The sequence below is a fragment of the Carya illinoinensis genome, chromosome 6 (assembly GCF_018687715.1).
Source record: "Carya illinoinensis cultivar Pawnee chromosome 6, C.illinoinensisPawnee_v1, whole genome shotgun sequence".
In the NCBI taxonomy this organism is placed as follows: Eukaryota; Viridiplantae; Streptophyta; class Magnoliopsida; order Fagales; family Juglandaceae; genus Carya; species Carya illinoinensis.
In genome coordinates, this window is record NC_056757.1 from 31,696,718 (window position 1) to 31,708,804 (window position 12,087).

Consider the following 12,087-nt stretch of genomic DNA (forward strand, 5'->3'; position numbering starts at 1 on the left):
CATTAGCTTGTGTGGAAGTTTTTTGTTAACTTACTGAGATTTGTAATCAAATCTCACTTTGGTAGTCCCAACTACCATTCCCCCCGAATGGTAGATCTTGTTACAGGACCTGAAGGAGAATCAGGAGCTGATCAACTAGACACAGTTGACTAAGCGATGGTGCGACGTCAATGTTAATATAGTAGTTAACGTAAATTACTACTTGTACAATGGAGTTGCATCTTTAGTATTTTTTGGATCATAACCATTTTGGACTAGTGTTGTGATCTACTCAATGGGTCTTTATGTATGAAGTATGTTTTAAGCATTTGGGATATTTTCAATTTGGTGCATAGTATTGCTAAAGAAAAAAAAATTATCCGCTGCGAATATTGCATAATGTTAGATACATGTTAGGAACATTGCATCTTATATGTCATGAACGGGGGCAGGTAACCTTGTGTTGCATGTCTCGACGCTTCAAATGTCCGTCCGATCCCAAATGGAATTTGGGGGCGTCACATGGAGTCCCTCCTATTCGACTTCAATCCTACATTCCTGGTCTTACCAGTAACCCAGTAGTAGCTAATCTCTTGAAGACACGGGAATAGATTATGGCTACATTAAAGAATAATCTGACTATTGTTCAGGACAGAATGAAGCTCCATTTTGATAAACATCAAACTGAAAGAGAGTTTTTGGTGGGGGACTGGGTCTATCTAAGGTTGCAACCTTATAGACAGCAAGCTGTAACAACCAGAAGAAACTTAAAACTCTCCCCTCGGTTTTTTGGACCATTCCAAATTTCCCAAAGAATAGGCAAGGTAGCTTATAGATTGAATTTGCCATCAGATTCTCTTGTGCATCCTGTGTTCCATGTCTCTTGTTTGAAGAAAAAGCTTGGAGATGATGTCACTCCCTTATCTACTTTACCACCAACTGATTTCCAAGGGGAACTGCTTCCTCAACCTGAGAAGATATTGGAGTGCAGAAGTGTCAAGCGTAATAACAGGGCTGTGGTTGAGGTGTTAGTGCAATGCGAAGGTGCTGGAGTGGATGACTCTACTTGGGAGTCTTATTGGAAGCTTCGCCAACAATTCCCTCACCTTGTGGGCAAGGTGCTCTAAAGGGGGAGGATATGTTAGGGATCAAGAAGGTGCTGGAGTGGATGGGTAGTAGATGAAGTTTCTGGTGGTGAGTGAAGTGTTGGTTGTGATTCTGTGTGCAGCAGTAGCCATTGGTGTTAGTTGTTATTAGTGGAAGAAAGAAATCGTGTCGTATGGTGTTGAGAAAGGGAGTTAGTAGAACGTTGTCGTTTCACCTTAGCTTAATTGTCATGTAATAAATACATGAAACATTACTGTTTTGTAATATTTTGTGTTAGTCATTGTACTCAATAACAAAATCTATAAATAGAAGGTTGGAGGGAAAATCCAACAACGAAATTCCTTTTTACAAAATCCTCTTCTTCACCCTACTTCTCTCTCTCTCTGTCTTCTATTCTTCTGGAGATTGACTATCTCGAAATAAGTCTAGTTTGGATCCATTACAAAATCATGACACTAAAGGCCAAAAAATATCTGTCAAACTAATAATCGTCAAGATCAAGCCAATTATTTTAACAATAACTTTCTAGAATAGGCCTCATGGCTAGCCAGCCACAGAAAGTATTCGAAATATTCTCAGAGTTTCCAGCAAATTTATGCATCATTTAGGATTATTGAGATAAACTCCAGCTTATCTACAGATCAACAACAACACCGGATTAACAAGGAAAAAGATCAGAACAACTCAAATGAAGATAAGGATAAATGTGACGCCCCCAAATTCCATTTGGGATCGGACGGACATTTGAAGCGTCGAGACATGCAATACAAGGTTACCTGCCCCCGTTCATGACATATAAGATGCAATGTTCCTAACATGCATCTAACATTATGCAATATTCGCAGCGGATAATTTTTTTCTTTAGCAATACTATGCACCAAATTGAAAATATCCCAAATGCTTAAAACATACTTCATACATAAAGACCCATTGAGTAGATCACAACACTAGTCCAAAATGGTTATGATCCAAAAAGTACTAAAGATGTAACTCCATTGTACAAGTAGTAATTTACGTTAACTACTATATTAACATTGACGTCACACGGTAGCTTAGTCAACTGTGTCTAGTTGATCAGCTCCTGATTCTCCTCCAGGTCCTGTAACAAGATCTACCATTCAGGAGGAATGGTAGTTGGGACTACCAAAGTGAGTTTTGATTACAAATCTCAGTAAGTTAACAAAAAACTTCCACACAAGCTAATGATGCATGCATGACAGTAAAAGCATAAATGCATAATCAAATTCATAAGTAATTAAAGCATAACTTGGCGTATAACATAGCATAATTGACATAACTTAAATTGAAACATGAACTGAACTTGACTTGAGACTTAAACTTGAGACTTTCTCTCTTATGATTGTCATAACTCTTCTATCCATCATGAGTTATCAATTATTCTAACTCTAAATGATTTGTTCCTAATGTTCACATAAATCCTCAAGATCAAGATTTTACTCCTCATATAATAGTCTTCAAAAGAAGATCGATTTATGTATCCATAAAGATAGTGCTTTGCCAGAAATCATTTACTGGCGGCGTGGTAATATTATTATCATAAATGAATCCTACTAAGGCTAAAGTTTCTCCTAATCAAATTACTCTTCCAAACACAATTTCTATCGTATTCTCAGAATCAAAACAATTCTCCAAATATGTGGAATACCATTTATCAATCCTACATATCCTTTCTCATATTACTAAAAGGTATTTTATATCTACATTGGTATGAACAATAATACTTCTAATGAAAATTGTTACTCTTACCACTAGGGTAACAATTTAGCTTCCAAGCTGAATTCTCAAGCACCACAATTAATAGAAACAATGACTCGTTTGAATCAAATAATGTACAATTTACCAACCCCAATGACTTGACCTACTCCAAAATAACAATAATGCAATACTACCATCAATTGCAATCAGATCAACGTTAACTATGTTTACCTCAACTAATTCTTCATCCATCGGGAAATTCTGATCCTCTTGATTGTTATCTCCCTTAGGATTCCGAGGTATTCTATCACGAGTCATGTGTCCCTTCTTGAAACACACGAGTATATGTATTAAAACCACATACTACCTTTCATACCTTAAGAAATTCAAGCCTACTGACGACTAAAATTTCAAGCCTAATGTTTGGTGCATTTCCTAAGGACATGTGGATTTACTGCCCAGAGACGTATTTGCTCTGATACCACCCTGTGACGCCCCCAAATTCCATTTGGGATCGGACGGACATTTGAAGCGTCGAGACATGCAACACAAGGTTATCTACCCCCGTTCATGACATATAAGATGCAATGTTCCTAACATGCATCTAACATTATGCAATATTCGCAGCGGATAATTTTTTTCTTTAGCAATACTATGCACCAAATTGAAAATATCCCAAATGCTTAAAACATACTTCATACATAAAGACTCATTGAGTAGATCACAACACTAGTCCAAAATGGTTATGATCCAAAAAGTACTAAAGATGTAACTACATTGTACAAGTAGTAATTTACGTTAACTACTATATTAACATTGACGTCGCACCGTCGCTTAGTCAACTGTGTCTAGTTGATCAGCTCCTGATTCTCCTCCAGGTCCTGTAACAAGATCTACCATTCGGGGGGAATGGTAGTTGGGACTACCAAAGTGAGATTTGATTACAAATCTCAGTAAGTTAACAAAAAACTTCCACACAAGCTAATGATGCATGCATGACAGTAAAAGCATAAATGCATAATCAAATTCATAAGTAATTAAAGCATAACTTGGCGTACAACATAGCATAATTGACATAACTTAAATTGAAACATGAACTGAACTTGACTTGACATGAACTTGATCTGAAACTTGACTTAACATGAAAAATACATACTCCACAGTTGTTGTGGCCCCATGTATTCTACGTGTAAATACATACTCCACAGTTGTTGTGGCCCCATGTATTCTACACAAACTTGACTTAACATGAAAAATACATACTCCACAATTGTTGTGGCTCCATGTATTCTACGTGTAAATACATACTCCACAGTTGTTGTGGCCCCATGTATTCTACACAAACTTGACTTAACATGAAAAATACATACTCCACAGTTGTTGTGGCCCCATGTATTCTACGGAAACTTATTCTTTAACTGCTTAAATACATACTCCACAGTTGTTGTGGCCCCATGTATTCTACGTGTCGTAATTGCTATGTCTCACGTAATGTATGCGTCACAATTGTTGTGACCCCATACATAAGTAATCAAGATGAAACGTGACTGAAATACGAAATGACTGAAGCCCTGATATAACATAACGTGACTTGAATATAACTTGAAATACATGACCAACTTGAGATAGAAAAATTTCGTAACATTGCATAACATATAATAGACAACATATTTAACATGACATATTTACAACAGTGAATATTACATGACTTGACATACATGTAATAGATGGCATACTTAGCATGACGTACTTGTAAGGTACAGTAATACATAATAGAATATATTATGTAACAGATAAAAATTGACGACAGAATAAATTCTGTATAATAGACAATTACGTGATAACTTGGCATGGCATGACATATATGATAACACACATACATACACTGTAGTTCCTTTACTTAGCACACATACACAGTAGACTCCTAGTAAGTTAAAAGCTAACTTACCTCGATCTCCGCGTTTCTTATAAAACTTCAAGTGCGACCACGAGGAACTGTAATTAGTGATTCTAAAAGTTAGAACTAAATCACTAATAATTTGAAATATGAAAAATACTAACTTAAAGAGTAAAATTTTCATTTTACTCTCTACATTTGGGAAAATGATCGTTTTACCCATAACTTAAGGATTTTGCATACTAACTCCAAAAATTTCCAAAATTTACATTCTTCATGTAAATTTTGTCCTAAATTTAAATATCAACTCAGAAAAATTTAAAACAAAGCACAACTATGAAGAACACACTATGGCCGAAACATCCATAGGTCATTTCCCTTGATTTTTGTTGCAATTCCTTCCAACTTCAAAACTCATGCTTAAACCAAAATTTTGCAACAAACATCTTCCAATCCTAAGTTCAAAACCATACTTAAAACATACATTTAGAAAAAGTTAATAATGAACACCAAACTTTTTGTAAAAAATTCAAGCACTTGAATCACAAGTTTTGACCTTAAATCAAAACATCTCCAAGAATTTCAAAAATCAAATCTTACTTCTAACATATTCATAATATCATCCTAACATCAACCATGCTTTAAATCATCAAACTAAAGTCACCAAAATCACAAAATAACATTTGGAGTTTTTGGTTTTACACTTAGTCCAAAAACAGAAACTTTTTCCTCAACTAGTTTTGATAAATCTCTTGATCTATGACTTATAAATATATGATCTTCAAACCAAACCATTACATGGTTTAAAAATATGTCCTAAAACATATATAAGCTTCTAATTCAAGATCACATGGTTAGAAATTAACCAAAATATAAATTTAGCCAAGAATATCCACACTTTGGCTTATTTGAATATCTCTTTGCATAAAATTTCATATCTTTGAAACTAACATCAAATATCTTCAAAATAATAATATAACATGTATATAAGATACTTAGGATCCTCCAATAAAATTATTAAAGTCATTAGAATAGGTTTAGACCACCAAAGAGTTAAACTTTCTCAAAACAGAAACTGTTTTTCTTCTTCCAGTTTCTAAGTTTCTAAATCTAAGAAAATCTTTCATCAAAACCTTTAATCATGCAAAACTCCTCAACCAATAGTCACATATACATGTTAACAATACTCCATAAAAATTTCGGACCAATATCTATCCATTAGCTTGGTCAAAAACTCCAAACTATAACATATTCTCCAGTTTATCTCCCAGAATGACCTTTCTATAGTTTACACAATATTTGACTGATCAAATGATCTGCAAATGGGGCAAATAAGATATCCATGTAAACTAGACTCAAAAAGGAACAACTTATATGAACGAGACTTCATGATAAAACACTTAGAAAAGCTTCGAAATGGGTGTGCAAAAGACCTCCTAAAAGCTGTCCGAGAGAGAGTGTTTGATATTCTTTCAATGGAAAGTGTAAATGAAGATAATTTCGTGGGCAGAGGTGGCTGGAGATACTTATGGATGAGATATGGAAGAGATGAGACTGGAGTTGAGAGTTGAGTGTAGTTTTCTCCTACCCAAAATATCTATAAAAGATTATCTCATAATATTCTATCCAATAGTATCTACAAAAAATCAACTTAAGATATTTTTATCTAATAATATCTATAAAAATCAACTCAAAATATTTTTACCCAATAATATTCATGAAAATTACCTCAAGATATTTCTTTTTATCCAATAATATCTACAGTTTTGAACAGACGTTTTGTCCGAAAATATGAAAAAATGTTATTGCGCCATAAGACTTTAAATAACCCTCCGAGTCTAATGGCACAAACCATAATACATTTTGATACTTCTAACTATCTCCAATAATCAAAAACACACTTCTGATACCATAGTAAATAATAACACTAACTATGTAGTTAGACAAAAACCTATACGATTAATGGATTCGTGAAAACTTATGGAGTTTTCACGAGGTTCCTAAAGTTAATAGAAATTTCACAATTGAATTTCTAGCGGGCTGTTACAATAAAGACTAGCAACAATACGAGCAATAACATTGTGATAGAGATAAAGTTAGAATAGGATAACAACATAATTGTATTCAAAATTCAAATGCCTTATAACTGTACGTTGAAATTCCTCTATAAATAGACATGAAGGTTCTCTCAAATGAATTAAGGAGGAAACCATTTTCTGCACAATTATTTCCTGTAATTCTTTATGGTATGAGAGCCATTTATCAACATCCCTCTCGTTCCCATGGCCTCAGAAAGTTCAATCTCATCTGCCACACCGCCAACTTCCGCCCCTCCCATATCTTCTCCTACCACTCTCCATAACTTTATCACTCTTGGTCGTGGCAATCCTTCATCTAGTTTGCAAACGATGTCTCCTACCAACCTTGGTTCTCGCCCACAGTGCCAACTTTGCAACAAAATTGGTCATCTTGCAGCTGCATGTTGGCACATGTTTGATTAAACTTTTCAAGCCGCCCTACCTCCTTAAGCCGATGCTGCTACCTCTCACCAAGCTGTAGATTCTTCTTGGTATCCAGACACAGGAGCAACATCTCACATTACCTTTGAACTACAAAATCTCAACCTCCCTTCTGAAGAGTACACTAAATAGAATCAAGTGCGTGTCGGTAATGGTCAAGGACTGAATATTCATCACACTGGTTCTTCTCTTTTGCTCTCATCCACTAAATATTTCCTCTTAAATAATATCCTTCATTTACCTGCAATAAAAATAAATAAATAAATAAAATGTAATGTCAGTATATCAATTCACCAAAGACAATAACATGTATTTTGAATTCCATCCATCTTTTTTCTGTGTCAAGAATCCATCCTCGGGAGCTATCTTACTCAGTGGCTAAAGTAAAAATGGGCTCTACCCACTCCCAGCAATCTCCTCTGTCTCTTCATCATCTCCACTAATCGCCAACTTAGGTGAACGTGTGTCTATTGCACAGTGGCATTCTAGACTTGGTCACCCTACTTTACGCACAGTTCATCAGGTTGTCTCCAAAAAGCATCTATCAATCTCAAAGATTAAACAAGTCTGTGCATGTCATGCTTTCCAACTTGGTAAGAGTCACAAACTTCCATTTTATTTATTTCCTTATAGGTCTTCAAGTCCTTTTGAGTTACTTTTCATTGATCTATAGGGTCCTGTCTCCATTGAAACTATGCGTGGAAATAAATATTATTTTTGCATTGTTGATAACTTCTCCAAATTTATGTGGATTTTTTCACTCAAGCAAAAATCAGATGTTTTTCAAACCTTTATTTATTTCCAATCTCAAATGGAACGAATATTCTCCTAACAAATAAAAAATGTATAATTTGACTGGGGTGGAGAATTCAGGTCCTTACATACATATTTCCTATCTGTTAGCATTAACCATCGACTTGCTTGTCCCCACACTCACGAACAAAATAGCTCAATTGAATGTCATCGTCGTCATCTTGTGAAAATTGGCCTTGCTCTAATGGCTACTGCCTCTATCCCACGTTGCTATTGGGATGAGGCTTTTCAAATGGCATGCTATCTCATCAATTGCCTACCTTCTCCCACAACATATCACAAAACCCCTCTTGAACATTTATACAAACACCCACTAGATTACAATTTTCTAAAATTTTTTTGTTGTGCTTGTTGGCCATATCTCCATCCCTACAATCACCATAAACTTGACTATAGGTCCACTCTCTATGTCTTCAATGGCTATAGCACACAACACAAGGGTTACTGCTGTCTAGACCCATTAACCAATTATATTTACATCTCCCGCCATGTCATTTTTTATGAAAATATATTCCCCTTTACAAATCCATCTTCTCCTTTGCAACAACAGCCATCATCGGCCATACCATTTCTTTTCTCCATCCAACTTTCCCTGCCTCACTTTCCTTCTACTTATCCACAATTAAATCACTCGCTGGAGCCTCCAGCTGAACCGTATGATACTCTCACTTCAGTTCTTTTACTTGCGCCTGATACAAACTATGCTCCTTCTCCAACTCCTCGTCCAGATTCTCATCACCATATGCAGACAAGGTCCAAAAACAACATCAGCAAATGGAAAATGACACCACATGAAATGGTTCGCTATCCTTTTCACCAAGCCTTATTCGCCACAATGGAAGACAACATCACTAAACCAACATGTTTTTCCTCAGCAATCAAAGACCCCAACTGGCGCATGGCTATGAACAATGAGTTTCAAGCCCTCATGGACTTGGGCCCTTGTCCCTCATCAGCCCAACATGAATCTCATTGGCTACAAATGAGTATATAAAGTCAAACGGTGTGTAGATGGATCCATAGAAAGATACCAAGCTCGTCTTGTTGCAAATGGCTTCCATCAAGTACCCAGCATTGATTATGATGATACTTTCAGCCTAGTTGTAAAACCAACAACCATCAAGACAGTCCTCTACATTGCAATCTCCTCTAATTGGCCAATCCATCAATTAGATTTTAAAAATACTTTCTTGCATGGGAATTTGCAAGAGCATGTATATATGACCTAACCTCCCGAGTATATAAATCCAAACTGTCCTAATCATGTGTGTTTTTTGTAGAAAGCCCTATATGGATTGAAACAAGCACCAAGAGCCTAGTTATCATGCCTCGACAATAAATTAGACAATCTGAGTTTTGTTGATTCTGAGTTCGATACCTCACTTTTATTTATAGAAATGGATCGGACCTCATGTTTCTTCTTATTTATGTCGACAATATTCTAATTACTAGGCCTAACCCACTTGCTTTAACAACACTCACTAAACAACTCCAACATGATTTTGCTTTGAAGGATCTCGGCCCAATACATTATTTTTTGGGTATCAAGGCCATCTCTGATTCTAGTGGTTTATTTCTATCTCAGAAAAAGTACATCATTGTTCTTCTCAAGAAAACAAATATGTTAGAAGCAAAGCCAATGTCTTCTCCAATGTCCACCACTGCAAATCTTTCACAGTTCAAAGGTGAAGCCTTTTTTAATCACAGTGTCGTCGAGTCATTACAATATTTCTCCTTCACCAGACAGATCTCTCTTATTTTGTCAGCAAAATCTGCCAGTATATGCATCGACCAACTACAGAACATTGGAGTGCCATAAAGAAGATCCTTTGCTACTTAAAAGACACCATACATCACAGGCTACTAATTCGCCACAACTCTACCCTATAATTGACAGCATTCTCTGATGCTAACTAGGCTGGGTGCCTAGATGACCGATGCTCTGTGAGTGGGTATTGTGTTTTTCTCGACTCAAACGTTCTCTCTTGGAACTCATGAAAGCAAGCCACGATATCTTGTTCCAACACTGAGGCTAAATATAGAGCAATTGCAAACACTACTGCTGAATTATTATGGCTTCGAACTGGGCATTATCCCAGTTAGCCCCCACATCTTGTGGTGCAACAACATAGAAGCAACTTACATGACTGCAAATCCGTTGTACCATGCCAAAACAAAGCATGTTGAGATCGACTCACATTTCGTTCAGGATCATATTTCCAAATGCATGTTGTCAATATGTTTCATTTCAAGCAAAGATCAACTAGCTAATACACTTACCAAACCACTACCAATTGCACGATTTTGCCAGCTACAAGCCAATCTCAATGTTCACAACTTACTCTTGAGATTGAGGAGGCATGTTGAGATCAACTCTAGCTTATCTATAGATAAACAACAACACCAAATTAATAAGGAAAAATATTAGAACAACTCAAATGAAGATAAGGATAAAGACCAACAACAATACGAGCAACAACATTGTGATAGAGATAAAGTTAGAATAGGATAACAACATAATTATATTCAAAATTCAATTGCTTTGCAACTGTACGTTGAAATTACCCTATAAATAGACATGAAGGTTCCCTCAGATGAATTGAGGAAACCATTTTCTGCACAATTATTTCCTATGATTCTTTAAGGATTTAGAAAACACAAATTTACATTGTAGTAAAGGTTGCCTATTATTGAAGAACTTAAACAAAAAAATGAAGAATCCAAGAAGCATAAAGTTTGCTTATCTTGATACATGGTTTGAATTATTGAAGCTTTTCTTCTCCAAGTTTGAAGCATTCATTACACCACTTTGAAGCACTGACTCACGCGATAGAGTAAATCAACTTGGTAAAGCCTCGATCATATATATATATATATATATGTATGTATGTATATATTGTGAGGTGGGTTATTCCCAGGGCCAACTTCGGCCCAATGGGTCTGGACCGCGAGGTAGAAGGAGGCCCAGGACCCAAGAGAGAAGTTGTGCCAGAGGTTCGTCCAAGAAGCTAGGCTACAAGGCAGCCAGAGGGCATGCCACAATCAAACCTAAGTGACCAATAGGACCCTGCAAACAAGGACGAAAGCAATGCCTACCCTAGAGCCCTAACGACTGGACATATCTAGAAATGGGGCGTGCCTGACAAAGGACATGCCGCATTAAATGGGACACAGAGGAGGGCACGCCACAGCTAGGGACCATACCGCATTCAATGCTCAAGAGGGACCAAGCACTCAACGATGTGCTTCTAAGGATGCTAATAGTCAGCACGACCCTGCCCTAACACACTATGGCCTGATGGAGTGGCTGACAGCAAGTCTAACCTGAGTATGGACTGACACACCACGATCCCTCTCTGAAGTTGAGCCCCAGCCAGGTATAAGTACCCCCATCCTCACTAAGGAGGGGGCTGGATTTTCTTCTCACTACTCTTCTTCTACACACATTTTGACATTTCCATCTCCTGAATCTACACCAAGAACACCCACTAACTTTAGCATCGGAGGTGCCCCGCACTACCCCAGAGCTCTCATTTCTTCTTAGTTGCAAGTCATCAGATTTGGCTTCCGTGGAGTTGCTCAACTGTGAAACACAACATCAACATATATCATGTTCATTAGCTGCTCATCTGAATACTCTATTTAAGAGCCGTATCCATGGCAAATGGGTCCGTCATTAATTTTACAGATACATGTGATCATTAACTAAATGTTTATTTTCTTGATTTATGTCAATGTCGTTTTATCCCAGATTTTGTTCTAATTCGATTTTTCCACCGAGGTCAAATGTTAACAGTATAATTGAGTGATCCATAAAGATATTCGAACCGTGATGAGGTGCTTGGATACATATCTATGGTTTACATAGTAAATAAAATGCATAAAAGGTAGATAAAAAGACATCAAGATTTACGTGATTCAACACTAATTACGTCTATAGCTCCCAAAGCTTCTTGTACCCTCTATTGCAGTGATTAAAAATGTGGATGAGAGGTCAAAGAAGATGAACATTGCATGGTTTCCGGAAAAAGTTTCCCTTCCTGATCGTGTCTCTTG